Genomic DNA, 18,876 nt, shown 5'->3' with positions numbered 1-18,876 from the left:
CAAATAGACAAACAAACAGATTAAGCATCAAGTACCTCTTCCTTCATTCTTTTTTTTTATCATCATTCCATTCATCTCAAGTAATATTTCCATCCATTTTTGATCATTGTTTTTCTTGATATGGTTAATAAATACCACCTACTTGGTTGGATTTAAATGCTAATTTAGGGTTAGGATTAGGGTTAGGGTTAGGGTTAGATGCTTTTGCTATGATCAACTCATTCTATACTATTTTATAGTATTACATGACATAATTATTTCTTACCTATTTCTTACCTATATTAGCTTTTGAAGATTTATTTGAAAATATTTGGTTAATTGCTGAGTTCGTTGCCCATTGACTCTTACAACTCTCAGTTTCTTTCATCATTTAAATGTTTTTAAGCATTGGAATTTCATTTTTATGGGTTTTCTATTCTTCTTGGACTTAAGTTCCCTCATAAAATTTTAATTCATGTAATCCTATCTATCCTTCCTCTGAACTCTTTGGAATCAACTTTCCCAATATCTATGGTCAGACTGTCCTTGGCTTACTTTTATCACAACTCTACTTGCCAATAATATCTTCCTTCCAAATTCTCATTACTTTTAATCCAGCAAGCCATTTCTCCTTGTTAGTGATTATCGAACCCAGTATAGAAATTTGTTGTTTTTTTTTGTTGTATGTTTTCTTGTTGTATTTTGTTGTTGTATTTTTCTACCCTTTGAAGAAATAGTATGAATAATCTATATAAATGAATCCTGCCTATTTTTCCCACTACGATACCAATATGATTTGAATTTCATTGTAATATAACTTCAATATAAATATAATATCTATAAAAAGAATTATTTGAAAATGCCATTAAACTTAATGGTCATCTTGGAAAAATAGGAAATTTAATTTGAGATTCTATATAATGTTTTTGCTTCCTTAAAATAGTAAGTTCATTAATATGTAATTGGAAATAATTGATAATGTGAAGGAAAAAATGATGGTTGCTGATCTATCAGTTTTTTTAGCCTTTGCATATATAACAATAATAATTATCTTCCAAATTTTTCTGTACTACCTCATTAAACTGTGGAGGAAACCCTAGTTTTCATTGATTATTCTAGTGGACAATAGGCACAGACAAGTCCTACTAAACTGAAAAGGTTTTGAGAATGGGATTCATTAGAAATTGTGTCTTTCTTCTAATTATTAACATTTACAGCATGGAGAAACTCAGTGCCAAAAGGTTGTCTTTTCTGCCTGAATATTATGAATGTGGAAACTCATCAACCCAACATGATCATCATCTACTGAAATATGAAGGATCTGTGACTTTGATCAATGAAAGAAATACTTATCCTATTGCAATGATAGGTATATTACTATATCTATATTAATTAAGTGGAACAGTGATAGAACATTGGACCTGGAGTTAGAAAGTCTCATCTTCCTGAGTTTAAATCTGTCCTTAGATTCTTCTTAGCTGTGTGACCCTAGGCAAGTCACTTAACTCTGTTTTTCTCAGTTCCTCATCTATAAAATGAGCTGGCTAAGGAAATGGTAAACACTCCAGTATCTTCAGTATCTTTGCCAGGAAAACCCCCAAAAGGGATCACAAGGAGCCACACATGACTGAAAATTACCAAATAACAACAATACATATATTATTTATACATATATATCTACAGATATGTCTATATACTTTCCTTCATTTGTGTGTATGTGTGTGTATGTATATATTTGAGAATCCTTAAAGTACATTTATTTGTAAAATCTCATTTTCCCCCTAAAGAACAAATGTTCTACAAGTTAGGCAGGCAGCATCTTCCTCATTTGACTCATGTTTAAAAAAAAAAGTTTAAAAGTGGCTAGTTAATAGCAGAGTTGAGCTGAAAATGCAGGGTTCTGGATTACCAGTCCAGTGGTCTTTCTACTAGATAATAATTTGGCATATATGCCATATCAAAGGCTATGTATTTGCCACATTCTCCAAATTCAAGGCTCAAGGGTTTTATGTTTTCAATAACCTTCACAAATTTAGCTGTTGGAATTCAATTTACAGCTTAAAATGGGAATTGCTAGTGCAAGCAATCAAAAAGAGTAATGAAAATGACTTGATAGGCTTCTTGGACTTCTAATATCTTTGAGAAAACAAGATTTATCCAAAGACTCAATGAAGTATATACAGAGAAACCAATCTGATATTTAAAGATCAAAAGGAAATTACTTACAAAAAATTTGCACATTTTAACTCTGAATGTTGTTTAGAATATATGATGAACATATCCCAAAGCATTTCTAGGTTCAACTGTTTCTAAAATAAGTTTAGCCTTAATTAACTCACTATCTATACATATGCACTAAATAGTTTTTTCTAATTCTTCGAGCAAGTGTAGATAAATTAAACAGTTACGGTCTGTTTTTTTTTTTTAGTTTCATATTAACTGGTTCTTTATTGGCTTAAAATATTAACATTGTAAGTTTGAGAAGAAATCGATTTTTTATGTGATATAGCAATCTTACTGTGGAAAGCTAAATTCCTCTTGATTCTTGGTAAATTGTATTCTAAGAAAAAGATTAGATACATATATTTATAATGAACCAGAGATTCAGATTAGAAACAAAGTTACTTAGATTCTGATTCACTTCTTTCCTTATTTTCAGTTTGAGGATCATTTAACATCCTAAAGACCTTGTCAGGAGAGAAGGATCATTTACTTGTTCCTTTTCTCCTTGAGATAGCCAAGGACTGAAGTATAACAAAACAAAAGCCCATAACAAACAAAGCCAAGTGCCCTGTTTGTTCCCAAAGGAATTCAGAAATATGAGAAGTTTAAGACTATATTCGTAATTATCACTTTTCTATCTACTGTTATGTAGGGACTAAAGGGAAACAAGAAGGATGGAGGAAAAGAGGGAAATGGGGAGAGAGGATTGAGAGGGTTGAGAGGGTAAAGAGATGGTTCTTCTCCTGTCTTACCATTTTGGGGGACATAGCCAAGTTTTGTCCCCTTGAGAGAATGAGTATGTCTCCTCAGAGAATGTTTCTGGGAGATGGAGGACAAGAGACTAGAGGGGGAAGCCTTAGTAAGATGACACAATGCCACCCTTGAGGTCCAAGCTATTCTTTTTTTTTTTTAAATATATTTTATTTGATCATTTCCAAGCATTATTCATTAAAGACATAGATCATTTTCTTTTCCTCCCCCCCACCCCCCATAGCCGACGCGTAAGTCCACTGGGCATTAGATGTTTTCTTGATTTGAACCCATTGCTTTGTTGATAGTATTTGCATTAGAGTGTTCATTTAGAGTCTATCCTCTGTCATGTCCCCTCAACCTCTGTATTCAGGCAGTTGCTTTTTCTCGGTGTTTCCACTCCCATAGTTTATCTTTTGCTTATGAATGGTGTTTTTTTCTCCTGGATCCCTGCAAGTTATTCAGGGACATTACACCGCCACTAATGGAGAAGTCCATTACGTTCGATTATACCACAGTGTATTAGTCTCTGTGTACAATGTTCTCCTGGTTCTGCTCCTCTCGCTCTGCATCACTTCCTGGAGGTTGTTCCAGTCTCCATGGAACTTCTCCACTTTATTATTCCTTTTAGCACAATAGTACTCCATCACCAACATATACCACAGTTTGTTCAGCCATTCCCCAATTGATGGGCATCCCCTCGTTTTCCAGTTTTGGGCCACCACAAAGAGCGCAGCTATGAATATTTTTGTACAAGTCTTTGTGTCCATTATCTCTTTGGGGTACAGACCCAGCAGTGCTATGGCTGGGTCAAAGGGTAGATATTCTTTTGTCGCCCTTTGGGCATAGTTCCAAATTGCCCTCCAGAATGGTTGGATCAATTCACAACTCCACCAGCAATGAATTAATGTCCCTACATTGCCACGTCCCCTCCAGCATTCATTACTTTCCTTTGCTGTTATGTTAGCCAATCTGCTAGGTGTGAGGTGATACCTCAGAGTTGTTTTGATTTGCATCTCTCTGATTATAAGAGATGTAGAACACTTCTTCATGTGCTTGTTGATAGTTATGATTTCTTTATCTGAGAACTGCCTATCTATTTCCCTTGCCGATTTATCAATTGGAGAATGGCTTGATTTTTTGTACAATTGATTTAGCTCATTATAAATATGAGTAATTAAACCTTTGTCAGAGGTTTCTATGAAGATTTTTTCCCAATTTGTTGTTTCCCTTCTGATTTTAGTTATATTGGTTTTGTTTGTACAAAAGCTTTTTAGTTTGATGTAGTCAAAATTATTTATTTTACATTTTGTGATTCTTTCTATATCTTGCTTGGTTTTAAAGCCTTTCCCCTCCCAAAGGTCTGACATGTATACTATTCTGTGTTTACCCAATTTACTTATGGTTTCCTTCTTTATGTTTAAGTCACTCACCCATTTTGAATTTATCTTGGTGTAGGGTGTGAGGTGTTGATCTATTCCTAGTCTCTCCCACACTGTCTTCCAATTTTCCCAGCAGTTTTTATCGAATAGTGGATTTTTGTCCCAAAAGCTGGGATCTTTGGGTTTATCGTATACTGTCTTGCTGAGGTCGCTTTCCCCCAGTCTATTCCACTGATCTTCCTTTCTGTTTCTTAGCCAGTACCAAATTGTTTTGATGACTGCTGCTTTGTAATATAGTTTTAGGTCAGGGACTGCAAGGCTCCCATCATATGTGTTTTTTTTCATTATTTCCCTGGATATCCTTGATCTTTTGTTCTTCCAAATGAACTTTGTTATGGTTTTTTCTAAATCAGTGAAGAAGTATTTTGGTAGTTCAATGGGTATGGCACTAAATAGATAAATAAGTTTGGGTAGGATGGTCATTTTTATTATATTGGCTCGTCCTATCCATGAGCAGTTAATGTTTTTCCATTTGTTCAAGTCTAGTTTTAGTTGTGTGGCGAGTGTTTTGTAGTTGTGTTCATATAGTTCCTGTGTTTGTCTTGGGAGATAGATTCCTAAGTATTTTATTTTGTCTAAGGTGATTTTGAATGGGATTTCTCTTTCTAGTTCTTGCTGCTGAGCTGTGTTGGAGATATATAGAAAAGCTGATGATTTATGTGGGTTTATTTTGTATCATGCAACTTTGCTAAAGTTGTTGATTATTTCAATTAGCTTTTTGGTTGAATCTCTAGGATTCTTTAAGTAGACCATCATGTCATCGGCAAAGAGTGATAACTTGGTCTCCTCCTTGCCTATTTTGATGCCTTCAATTCCTTTATCTTCTCTAATTGCTACTGCTAGTGTTTCTAGTACAATGTCAAATAGTAGAGGTGATAATGGGCATCCTTGTTTCACTCCTGATCTTATTGGGAATGCATCTAGTTTATCCCCATTGCAGATTATATTAGCTGATGGTTTTAGATATATACTGTTTATTATTTTTAGGAATGACCCTTCTATTCCTATGCTTTCTAGTGTTTTTAATAGGAATGGGTGTTGTATTTTATCAAAGGCTTTTTCTGCATCTATTGAGATAATCATGTGGTTCTTGCTAGTTTGCTTGTTGATGTGGTCAATTATGTGGATGGTTTTCCTAATGTTGAACCAGCCCTGCATCCCTGGTATGAATCCTACTTGATCATGGTGAATGATCCTTCTGATCACTTGCTGGAGTCTTTTTGCTAGTATCCTATTTAAGATTTTTGCATCTATATTCATTAGGGAGATTGGCCTATAGTTTTCTTTCTCTGTTTTTGACCTGCCTGGTTTTGGAATCAGTACCATGTTTGTGTCGTAAAAGGAGTTTGGTAGAACTCCTTCTTTGCTTATTATGTCAAATAGTTTGTATAGTATTGGGATTAACTGTTCTCTGAATGTTTGATAGAATTCACAGGTGAATCCATCAGGCCCTGGGGATTTTTTCTTCGGAAGTTCTTTGATGGCTTGATGGCTTTCAATTTCTGATATGGGATTATTTAAGAATTCTATTTCATCTTCTGTTAGTCTAGGCAGTTTGTATTTTTGTATATATTCATCCATTTCTCCTAAATTGGTGTATTTATTGCCATATAATTGGGCAAAGTAATTTCTAATGATTGCCTTAATTTCCTCCTCATTGGAGGTGCTGTCCCCCTTTTCATCTTTAATGCTGTGAATTTGCTTTTCTTCCTTCCTTTTTTTAATTAGATTGACCAGTACTTTGTCTATTTTGTTTGTTTTTTCAAAGTACCAGCTTCTTGTCTTATTTATTAAATCAATAGTTCTATCACTTTCGATTTTATTAATTTCTCCCTTAATTTTTAGGATTTCTAATTTGGTTTTCTGCTGGGGGTTTTTAATTTGATCGCTTTCGAGTTTTTTCAATTGCATTTCCAATTGATTGATCTCTGCTCTCCCTTGTTTGTTAATATAAGCTTTCAGGGATATGAATTTGCCTCTGATTACCGCTTTGGCTGCATCCCAAAAGGTTTGAAAGGATGTTTCGCCATTGTCATTTTCCTTGATGAAATTATTAATTGTTTCTATGATTTCTTCATTAACTAAACGGTTTTGGAGTATCATATTGTTTAATTTCCAATTGGTTTTAGATTTGGTTTTCCATGTACCATTACTAATCATTATTTTTATTGCCTTGTGATCTGAGAAGGCTGCATTCATTATTTCTGCTTTTTTGCATTTGTGTGCTATGTTTCTGTGACCTAATGTATGGTCAATTTTTGTGAATGTGCCATGTGGTGCTGAGAAGAAGGTGTATTCCTTTTTATCCCTATTTATTTTTCTCCATATGTCTATTAATTCTAATTTTTCTAAGATTTCATTCACTTCTTTTACCTCTTTCTTATTTATTTTTTGATTTGATTTATCTAAATTTGATAATGGTTGGTTTAAGTCTCCCACTAGTATGGTTTTACTGTCTATTTCTTCCTTCAATTCTCCTAGTTTCTCCATTAGAAATTTGGGTGCTATATTATTTGGTGCATACATGTTGATTAATGATATTTCCTCATTGTCTAGAGTCCCTTTTAACAAAATATAATTACCTTCCCTATCCCTTTTGAGCAGGTCTATTTTTGCATTGGCTTTATCAGATATCATGATTACCACTCCTGCCTTCTTTCTATCAGTTGAGGCCCAGAAGGTCTTACTCCATCCTTTAATTCTGACCTTGTGGGTGTCAACCCGCCTCATGTGTGTTTCTTGAAGACAACATATGGTAGGGTTTTGGATTCTAATCCATTCAGCTATTCGTCTACGTTTTATGGGTGAGTTCATCCCATTCACGTTCAAAGTTATGATTGTCATTTGTGGACTCCCTGGCATTTTGATTGCCTTCCCTAATTCTAACCTTTTCTTCTTCGGCTCTACCTTTTAGTCCAGTGATTTACTTTGAATCAGTCCCCTTGTCCCCTCCCTTGATGTTTCCCTTTTTAGTCCCTCCCTTTTTGTTCCCTCCCCCTCCCCCCTCTCTTTCCCTCCCTTTTTGTTCTCCCTCTCCCCCTCCCCCCTCTCTTTCCCTCCCTTTTTGTTCTCCCTCTCCCCCTCCCCCCCTCGGTTTTCCCTTCTCCTTACCCTTGTTGGGTAAGATAGAATTCAGGATCCCAATGGATCTGGATGTTTTTCCCTCTCAGAGTTGATTTCCCTGAGATTGAGGTTTAAGTAAAAAAAAAAAAACCTGTCTTCCTCTCCTTCTTATAGGAGTTTTCTTCCCCTCCCCTTCCCATGTGAATCTTTGTGTGAGAACGATTATTCTATTTGGTCTTTCTTTACCCCCTATTTATATATTACATTTTCCCCACATATTAGTATACATAGATTGATATAAATGTAGTCCTTATAGAAGAGAGTTTGAGTAAAAGAAAATAACATTTTTCCCCTTTCCTTAATATTTACCTTTTCAGGTATTCCTTGCTCTTTGATTTTCGGTATCAAACTTTCCACAGAGCTCTGGTCTTTTCTTTGCAAAAAGTTGGAAGTCTTCTATTTTGTTGAATGCCCATACTTTCCCTTGGAAGTATATAGTCAGTTTTGCTGGGTAGCTGATTCTTGGTTGGAGACCCAGCTCTCTTGCCTTTTTGAAGATCATGTTCCATGCCTTACGATCATTCAGAGTAGAACTTGAAAGGTCTTGTGTGACCCTGATTGGCATTCCTTTATATCTAAATTGTCTTTTTCTGGCTTCCTGTAGAATTTTTTCTTTTGTTTGATAGCTTTGGAATTTGGCAATTACATTCCTGGGAGTTGTCTTTTGGGGGTTTAGTGTAGAAGGTGTTCTGTGAGCTCTGTCAGTGGCTGTATTGCCCCCTTGTTCTAGAATCTCTGGGCAATTTTCTTTGATTATATCTTGTATCACCATGTCCAGTTTGGTGTTTATTTCTGGCTTTTCTGGGAGTCCAATTATTCTTAAATTTTCTCTTCTCCCTCTATTTTCCAGATCTATCACCTTGTCGGTGAGATATTTTATGTTCTCTTCTAATTTCTTGGTGTTTTGGCTTTGCTTTATTAGTTCTTGCTTTAAAGCCTGGTTTTCTTTTACAGTTTGGTCAAACTGGTTTTGTAGATGCGTGAATTTCTTTTGCATTATTTCCCACTTTTCCTCCCAGAGGGCTTCCATCTTTTTGGTCATTTCTGATTCAAATTCTTCATGGGTTTGTGGAGAGTTTCTATTTCCTTTGGAAGATTTTGGAGAATTTTCTTGTATATCTTCTTCTATCTGCTCTGTATTTTGTATTTTGGCTCCATAGAATGTGTCCAAAGTCGCCCCTTTCTTCTTATTTTTCTTGGTATTTTGGGGCTTCTGTGCTTCTGTGGAGTTTGCTGCCATCTCTGAATGTGGAGGATTAGCTTTTCTTATCTCTGTCTGGTGATCAGAGGCTTTAGTCTGGGGCAGATTGTCCCTTCTATGAGCTTTCCCTGGGTTAAACTGAATATGCCTCACTGGAACTGGAATGGAAGGGTTGGACCACGAGGCCACACTCTCCCCCCAGCTCGCTTTCCGGAAGTTGCCTTCAGAATCGCTGGCCGTGAGGCTGTTTCGTTGGCCTGCGGGGGGATGGGCTGCAGCTTCCCCAAGCTCCGAGCGCAGGGACTTTCACTGAGACTTGGATAGCAGGATCCAGCCCGTGAGGCTGTTTTGCCCGCCCTGAGGGTTGCTGTTGTTTCGACCAGCTCTCTGCAGCGAAAGCCCCAGGCAGTAACTTTCACCCGGACTCGGGTAGAAGGCCCTGAGGGTTGTTGTTCCGAGGACTCTGCTCTCTGAGCCCAGCCGGGCTGCGGCTTCCGGGAGCCTTAGACTCTGCGCTCCTACCCCTGAGGTCCGAGTGATCTCGGGTTCTGGCTTTTGAGGGGAGCCGTACCTTTTAAACCGGGTCCAGGTCCAGGAGGAGGGTTCCCAGGGTCTGTGCTGTTGATCGTTTTGAATTTCGGCGCCTTAGGAGCTTATAGTTTGAGATCGGTCGGGAAGGGTTTTCTGGAGATCTGAGCTTTAGCTTTCTCTAAGCCGCCATCTTAACCGGAAGTTCCAAGCTATTCTTGAAAGGCAAGATGAATTCCTCTGCCTTTGGTTTCCTCAAGGATGCCAACTGTCAGTTCCCTCCAGGATCTTGCCAAGGAGAGATGTCAGTTCCTTGGGGTTGTCAGTCTTAGATCACTGGGATCCAGAGATTAAACCTCCTTTTTGGGGAGAGATATGACTCTCCCAAAATCTTTAGTCCCCTTTACTATTGTTAGAAACTGGCCCAGGCCTAAATCTAAAGTAACAAATGATTTGTTGGGGTACAAACAGGGAAGGAGTGGTAAAGGTATCAATCAGGGAAAGGGATGAACAGGAAGCCCTACAAATTACCCATTCTGGCAAGGTGGCCCTCCAAAATCTGGGGTTCAAGGCTTCTCAGCCTTGATCCCTCTTCTTACCAGCTCCCTGATGGCCCCTACTCCTAAGCTAACTACTTGAGTTCAGGAGTCCAGAACAGTCATGCAACAATATTGACTTAAATCTACTTGGTAGTAATATCTTAGTGATACCTTTAAACTATGGTAACATTTTTTCCAACTCCTTATACTATTTTAGGTTTGTTTAACTTCTTTAGCTATTACAAATTCTTCAATTTCTTATTATTCTATCTTATGTTATCCTATTCAGTCCCTACTGCTGGCTCCCTAAAAGTTGAACTTCCCTTGTCATCTCTGTCTGCGCTGTCCCTGATCTCAGTCTTATATTTTATGGTTCTTGTTAATCTAACTCCTAGGTCTATGTGGTGTTAGTAAATTATTTTACATTATGTACATGTAAGTTTTCCTGTACAGCAGTTACATGGGGAACATACATATTTTACATATATATAAGAATTCTGCTTTGGCATCAATGAGACAAAAAGTTTCTTTCAATCCTTTTCCATCTGTTTGAGCCCTATAAGAACTTTATTTATAAGTTTTTTTATATTTTTATTGTGATGGGTCCTTCTTATTTATGACACAGACCCCTAAGTCAGTTTGTTTAGTGGTCATGTGCTACATTACACTACTTAATTTTAGGATCATGGTTTTTTTTTTTTTCAAGTACACTTTTTTTGGTATTTGCTGATAGTGATAATTAAGAATTCAAGTAAATAAAAGATCTTTTTATTTTCTTTTGAATTCTTGTTCACACTTGTAATTTTAGTATATTTAAAATTCAATTACAGTTTGCCTCAAATCTTATGGGTTAACCTGCAGTTTTTTTTTTCTTAAGTAAGATGATAAATTTATTTGATATTTTGTCATGGCTTTTGTTAGGGGTTGGGAGAGAGAGTAGCTGATAGATTTTTAAAAGGCAATTTTTTTAATGGCCATTTTTTTTCCTTAAATGATGGAAGTGTGGTGGAGAGATGCTATTATCTCATAATAGTAAAGGTGGAGGGAAACGGGGGAGGAAAGCTTGTGTTAAGCCATAGCCCAAATTATATTCTACCCCTAAATATATTTTTTCTTTAAAAAAAGTTCCCTCAAACCATATCCTTAATCTTCACGAGAGAGGGTTTCATCATTAAATTCTTTATCCCCAGACTTTCCTGGTAGAGGGCTGTCAGCCTTTTTATTTTCTGGAATGCTTTCTTGTTGTTCTTCTTTGGGGAAAGGAGTCTTTACCTTTGATGCCTTTGACTCCCAAGTGATAGCCTCTTTTCTTTTGTCTTTTACGAAAGTATCAGTATTATTAGTATCAGTATTGCTTTTAGCCTTTTCATGGTTATCTTTTACCTTTCAGGCTTGTACTTATTTATGATCATTTGTTTTTCTTTTTTGAACTTCACTATCAACATCATTGTCATCTTCCATTAGGAAGTCTTGGTCACCACCAAAATTCTTCTGAAATGGTCCCTCATCTTCCTCCTTGTTCTTCACTGCACATGTCTTCCATGAGTATCTCTCTCTACTTGGAAGCTACTTTGGATGCTGACTAATGCTATTGGCAAACATTTTTTCATCTTCTCTATCCTCTTGTGAGTGTGAATAGACCTTGGTTTCCACATATTTTTCTTTTAGGCCTTACTATCATCCTGTGAAATTTTTCCCAGACCACCTATTGTTTTTAGCATCTCAGTGTGTGATGATCTAATTTTCTAAACTAGAAGGACTGAATCTTTTCAGTAATTTTCATCTGAGCCATCAGATTCCTGAAACTATGAATAATAAATTACCTACCTGTTTTTTTGACAGACTGGAATATGTTCCTCACTAAAAGCAGGAAAGTCAAAATCAGGTCTTCTCCCTTCCCCTCCACCCTATCAAACTGCTTTTGACACCATGGCCCAAGTTGGTAGCTTCTCAGGCTCCACTGCCAGTGCATCTAGGCCCCTGGCATCTGCCATACCCCTTTCTCCTCATCTTTCAAAATGAAAACAGATATAATTCTAAGAGAATATTTAACTAAAAAGAAACATTTTTCTAAGACAAATGTTTGTCTTTTAACATCCTTTACTGTTCAATAGCTTCTTATGTAAAACCATATCTCTGGATGGTTGTTTGACCCTGCCATAATCCAGGTACTATATCCCAATTTCTGCCCCTCTTTATTCTATTTAGCTCTTATAAATGGACTGTGCAGGTAATGCAAATATCATTTTGTACCTTGGTCAACCTAACTATTAGAGAAGACAGGAATACAGGAATTGAGTTCTATATTTGCTTTCTCATGCCCATTATAATAACACTCAATTTTGGTTATGTGCCTTAAAAATAATAATTCAATACAATCACATTAGTATAATACATGGAATTGGGGGACAACTAGGTGACTCAGTAGATTGAGAACCAGGCCTAGAGACAGAAAGTCCTGGGTTAAAATAGGTCCTTAAATACGGCCTACCTGTGTGATCCTGGGCAAGTTACCTAACCTCTATTGCTTAGTCCTTTCCCTTCTTCTGCCTTGGAAACAACACATAATATTGATTCTAAGATGGAAGGTAAGGGTTTTAAAAATCCATGGAATTGGTAGAGAATAATATTGATCCGCTGTGGGATAGGCCAGCCTCCCACAAGGGATGGGGTCTTGGAGGTGTCACAGTGTCAGAGAAATGATGGATGGGATACAGCTTTCACTTCCAACCCACAGCACAGGTTTCACAGGATAAACTACTCTGCCTTGGCTGAGGCCTGGCTTTACTTTATACCCTCATGATCACACTTCTACTTGGCACACAGTTTCATTCTCAACATACATGTTTCCATAGAACCTAGCAACAGACAGGAAGCCTAGGGAGATAGTCAATGAAACATTGTTTCTAAGTGCAGGATCAGAGGTGTGAATTTCAAAACTACTCAACCCTGTTCAAACCATTCTTTAGAGGATGGGATTTGGCTATTTCCTGATCAATAACAATAGAGATACTTGGAATGACAGAATCAGGTCTTGGAAACTACAATCTCCACCCTACTCAAGGTAACAGGCTTTAGAAAGGGCTGTAGCAAAAGCTCAAGATTTAATTATTTGAGAATATGGCCTCCGACAGACATGTGCAAAGGGAACAGACCTCTGGGCAGTCCTGGGTTAAGCTAGAGCCACCATTGGCACAGGTGAGACACAGGAAGTGAGGTAGAGGACAGCTGAGGAGAACTTCCTTCTTCCTGTGTGGAGGAGAGTGTGGTGGTTGGAGCCTGGTGCTTGGAGTGGAGGCTTTCAGACTGTTTCTCCATTTTGGTCATGTGAGTGATAGGGACTGATCTCTTTTCTTTGCCTTGGCTATCCAAGGCCTTGAGCCTTTGGCCCAGCCTAAGCAGAGTGGGTATTTAAGCCCTATTCCTCTCTCTCTCTCTCTCTCTCTCTCTCTCTCTCTCTCTCTAATACCTTTCTTCCTACTGTTTGTAATTAAAAACTCCATAAAAGGTTGACTGCTGACTTGAGTTTTCATTTAGGAATTACATAGCTGAATTCCTTGGCAACCTTAAATTTATATATATATATATATATATATATCAGTCTTTTAAAGTGATTTCCATATCACAGAGGGTAGAATCAACATGACCCAGATATAGGTTGGGGAATTCAGAGCACAGATTTGCCAGAAGTTTTTATGCCTAGACAAGAGGGTCCTATCTAAGTGGGTATATAAGAATCCTTAGGTTTAATTTTGTAAATGGGCTCTCCTGGTGATATCCTGGGGGACAGAGTGGGACATCTGTATTAATCCTGAAAGCATGTTGCTCTCCTGTATTTTTCCTGGGGATAAGTAAGAATACTAATAGCAATTCCAATAATAAGGGTATGTTAATAAGGAAAGTCACTTAGGGGGGTTTCAGTGGATATTTCCATCCTTCCTGGGAGATGTTTTGTAGTCCCTGGTTTCCACATGTGATCATGTCAAACAGCATGGTCTTGATGGCTTCCAGCATTGATCAGTGATTATCCAGAATTATAATGGATCAATCAATTGATCAGCAAGTATTTCTTAAATATCCACTATAGGTAACGACCTGGGCTTGACAATGGGGGATGCAAATAAGAAGACTGAAATGACCCTTACTCTAAATGAACTTACATTATCATGGCCTCTTTATTTTTTGGTAAAAATACTTCAACACATTCTATACATCCAAATGTTTATTCACAGTACCAGTGAGGAAGAAATTTAAGTATTTAGCATAAAATCATGTAACTTTTTCAGCTGAAGGAACAGAAAGGACAAAAATTAAGAAAATTTAAATTGTCTCTAAATGGTATCTATTTACACTGAGGTATCACCTCATGCCTAGCAGATTGACCAACATGATAGTAAAGGAAAATGATAAATGTTGGAGGGGATGTGGCAAAAGTGGGACACTAATGCATTGCTGATGGAGTTGTGAATTAATCCAGCCATTCTGGAAGGCAATTTGGAACTATGCCAGAAGGGCTTTAAAAGACTGTCTGCCTTTTGATCCATTCATACCACTGCTGGGTTTATACCCTAGAGATAATAAGGAAAAATGTCTTTAAAATATTCATAACAGCTCTCTTTGTGATGGCAAAAAACTGGAAAATGAGGGTGTGTCCTTCAATTGGGGAATGACTGAACAAATTGTGGTATCTGTTGGTGATTTAAAATTATAGTGTGGAAAGGAAAAATGAACTGGAGGATTTCTGTCTGAACTTGGAGAACCTCAATGAACTGATGCAAAGGGAAATGAGCAGAACCAGGAGAACACTGTACACAGAAAGCAAAGCACTGTGGAACAATCCAGTATGATGGACTTTGTTAGTAGTAGTCATGAAACAAGCCAGGACACGCCTGAAGGACTTATGGGAAAGAATGCTAACTACATTGAGAGAAAGAACTATGGGAATAGAAATGCAATATGACATCACTTTTCAAATGTATATATGGGATTGTGATTTAGAGTTTAGGCCTTAAAAAATCACTCTATAACAAAAATGAATAATATGGAAATAGGTATCAAGTGATACAATTTGTACAACCCAGCGGAATTGCTTGTCAGCTCTGAGAGGGGGAAGGGAAGAGAGAAAGGAAAGGAAATGAATCATGAAAACATGGAAAAATATTTAAAAATTAAAATTAAAAAAATAAAAGTAAATGGATAAGCTTTTTAAGAGTAACTATGTGGTGCTTAAAAAATTGGTTGCATTGAATTAGTCTACCATCCAGCCTTGATTAGGTGCCTACTGTGTGCCAGACACTGTGCTAAGATATAGAGATAATGAGAAAGGTAAAAGATAGTGGTAGCATTCAAGGAACTCATGAGAGGAGATGGAAGAAGAGAAATGTGCAGATTTCTATGTATCTATACATTGTACATAAAAGGTAAATTGGAGATAATGTCAGAGGGAAGGAACTATATCAAAGTGGATTTTTAAAAAAGCCTCATATAAAAAGTTGAACTTTAGCCAAGACTTTGAAGAAGTCAAGGAAGCTATAAGGTAGAGATGAGGAGACAGAAAGTTCCAGGTCTGGGAGGAGAGTTAGTGAAAATGCTTGGTCAGAAATTGGAATATAATGAAGACAAGGAGGCCAGTGTCCCTGGATAACAGACTTCATTTATTTATTAATTCATTCATCTACAATGATTTATTAAACACCCCAAATGCAAAGTGCACTGTTGGCATCCAGCTTGCAGAAATTGACGGTCCCCTGTACTTTGCTATTAAGATAATTTCAGCAATATTATGTTAACTTCTGGGTTTTACATTTTATGAGACAAAGACATTCTAGTATGAAGAAAACATGGCAACAAATTTCAATTGGAATTCAATTCAACAATCATTTATTAATCTCTTCTTTTTCAGATGCTTTGCTATTGGGGGAAATATATATATATGAAAATGAAACATTTTCTGCCCTCAAGGGTCTACTGAGTCTGTATTTGATTGTCTGAGAATAATTAATAGGTGAGTTTTTACATAAAAATGGAGTAAGTTCTTTTTTGTTATTATTTGTTTTGTATTCCTTGCTTTTTTCTTTTTCTTTCTTTTTTTTAATCTCTTATTTCTGTTTTAGAATCAATAATATATATTGGTTCCAAAGCAGAAGAGTGGTAAGGGCTAGTCAATGGGAGTTAAATGACTTTCCCAGGGTCACAAGCTAAGAAGTGTCTGAGGCCAGATTTGAACCTAGAACCTCCCATCTCTAGGCCTGATTTTCAATCCATTGAACCACCCAGTTGCCCCTTAGTCCTTGCTTTCAACTAAGTTAGAAACAAATTCAGAGTCGAAAATACAAAGAGGCAAATTTCAGTTTAATCCAAGAGAATTTTTGTAATAAATAGAGCAGCTCAACTAAGTTACTTTGTGAAGTGGCAGGCTTGCCAAAATTAGGAGTATTCAAGCTGAAAGGATATGTCCATTTGGCAGAAATGTTGTGGAAACCATGCAGGCATTTTGATAGTAGGTGATTTGTCAGGTCTCTTCTAATTTTAAGAACCTATGACTCACTGATTCAGAGGCCAAGCCACTCACAGAAAGTTTACTTCAATAGAAGCTTGTGACAATCCATGAAGGAATGCCTGAAATGCTTGTACATATCTTCAAACAAAACAAAAAACAAGAACAAAAAGGATCTAATCCATTTTATATAAAATCTCACCCATTAAGTATTCAAAGATAATCAAATACAGACTCAGTAGACCCTTGAAGGCAGAAAATGTTTCACTTTCTTCTATATTCCCAGAAGATAGCAAATATATATATGTATATAATTTTTACATATTATTCCTTCTATCTTTCCTCATATGCACAATATAGACATTATTTTAATCAATTTGGCAAAAAGAATTTGCCAGGATGCACCATCAAAAGCAAATGTATATAATGTTTGCTCTGAAAGATACTAAAGAGGTCACTTAAGCCAGTGGCATATCTCATGTACTCCATATCTCTTAAGTGTGGTCATTTTTTTCCTATCTGAAAACATTAAGTGACAGAGAATTCACTATAGAACAAGTGAACCTATTCTATTTCTAGGTACTATTTGAACGTCTTTTCTCTTATTCTAATACTACAATGCATTTGTGATCTCTTAGATATGAGATTGGGGATTTCTTCCCACTGGTGCTAATCAAAACTCATCCATGCCTCTGGATAGTTTTGTCTTTCTCCAAAACCTTCCCTGAATTCATCACTGAACACTGACTTGATTCACTTCAGTAGGCACTATTATACAAATGAGGAAACTGAGCCAAAAATGGATAAGTGGCTTGTTCAGTGCACACAGCTGGAAAGTGTCTGAAGTTAGATTTGAATCGGAAGTCTTCATGGTTTCAGTTGCAGACCCTGTTATGGGGGAGTGTAAACCTCAAATTTCCTTAGACTTATAATTGTTGAAAATTTCACCATTGGGATATTTCATACTTGGAAAATTTCTTACTGATAGTCTATTGGAATGGGAACCCCATTGGCATGGGAGGTTCTTTCTCTTCCCTTCTTAAGATTACTTTAGGACAGAGACCCTTTGCTGAACAATGGAAAGGACTTTGATCTATGCTTAAGCATAGAACAGGAATTTCTTTGAGTCTTGATTGATTTTAGAATTGATACAATGGAGATACTTGGAATAAATCTCCACCCTATTCAGTCCTAATAGGATTGAGTAAGGGCTGCAGCCTAGATCAAATTTTAATTATTCCAATCTCTACCATACTCAAGTTAACAGGATTTAGAAAGGGCTGTAGCAAAGGAGTATAGATTTAATCATTTGAAAATATGACCTTCAACAGACATGTGCAAAAGCCAGAAACCTCTGGGCGGTCCTGGGCTAAGCGAGAGCCTCCATTGACAGGGAAATTGATGAAGAGTGATTGGTAGATGTGAGGACTGAGGGGAGGCAACTTGGATGGTGTCCTTAAAGATAGGAGGGTCTGGAGACTAGAGGATTGAGTTTTTTGAGCGGTGTGGTTCCTGGTCTCTGAGGAAGCTTGCTCTGGAGGAAGCTGAAGGTGGGGGCCTCTGAGACTGTTTCTCCATTTTGGACACGTGAGTAATAGGGACTGATCTCCTTTCTTTGCCCCAGCTATCTAAGGGCTTGGGCCTTTTGGCCCAGCCTAAACAGAAGGGGTATTTAAGCCCTATTCCCTTCTCTCCCCTTTCTCTCTATATATATATCTCTAATTCCTTTCTTGCTCCTATTGTAATTAAACTCCAAAAAAGGCTGACGGCTGACTTGAGTTTTTCATTTAGGAATTACATAGCTGATTCCTTGGCGACCTTAAATTAATATATATCAGTCTTTTAAAGTGATTCCCTTGTAACATTGTGGCTGACCACACGGGAGTCTAAAGAATCCTCTCAATAAAACTTTTTCCTTGCCTTTTTACTATACTGTTTCACCACTTAGTCCTTTTTTTTTAACAAAAAACTTGGCTTAAAGACACAGCTGCTAGAACACGTGAGTATAAAAAACTTTTTCTCTTTTCTCCTTAAGTTAAATTGGAATCAGCAGTTTTTTCTTTTTCTTCCCTTTAATCTTAAGGGACAGCTGGGTAGCTCAGCGGATTGAGAGCCATCCCTAGAGGCAGAAGGTCCTGGGTTCAAATCGGACCTCAGATACTTCCCAGCTGTGTGACTCTGATAGACAGAAAACAGCTGTTTTTAAATCTCAGCAACAGGACTCTAAAGTCCTGGCTGGAAGAACTGTTTCTAAATATCCTTTCCCTTAAGGAACAACTTCCTGGATTAAAAAAAAAAAAACCCTGTGGAAAGTTTGTTGCTTTGCCCTGCTCCCCACGTGTTTTGTGAAATTACAAAATATACATATAAAAATGAGTACTACATTCTTTGACAATTATGTGGCAGCTGAAGAAGTAGGGGCATTGAGGAATGAAGGATACCTCCAAATTTTTATATTAATAGGTACTGTCATTTTTGTACTCCTCAATACTATATTTAGAGATGAAAAAATAAAAAATATTGAGGATAAAATAAAGCAAAATGAGGATAAAATAAAACAAAATGAGGATAAAATAAAACAAAATGAGGATAAAA

This window comes from Monodelphis domestica, chromosome 2 (genome assembly GCF_027887165.1).
Source record: "Monodelphis domestica isolate mMonDom1 chromosome 2, mMonDom1.pri, whole genome shotgun sequence".
In the NCBI taxonomy this organism is placed as follows: Eukaryota; Metazoa; Chordata; class Mammalia; order Didelphimorphia; family Didelphidae; genus Monodelphis; species Monodelphis domestica.
This window is presented reverse-complemented; position numbering follows the sequence as displayed.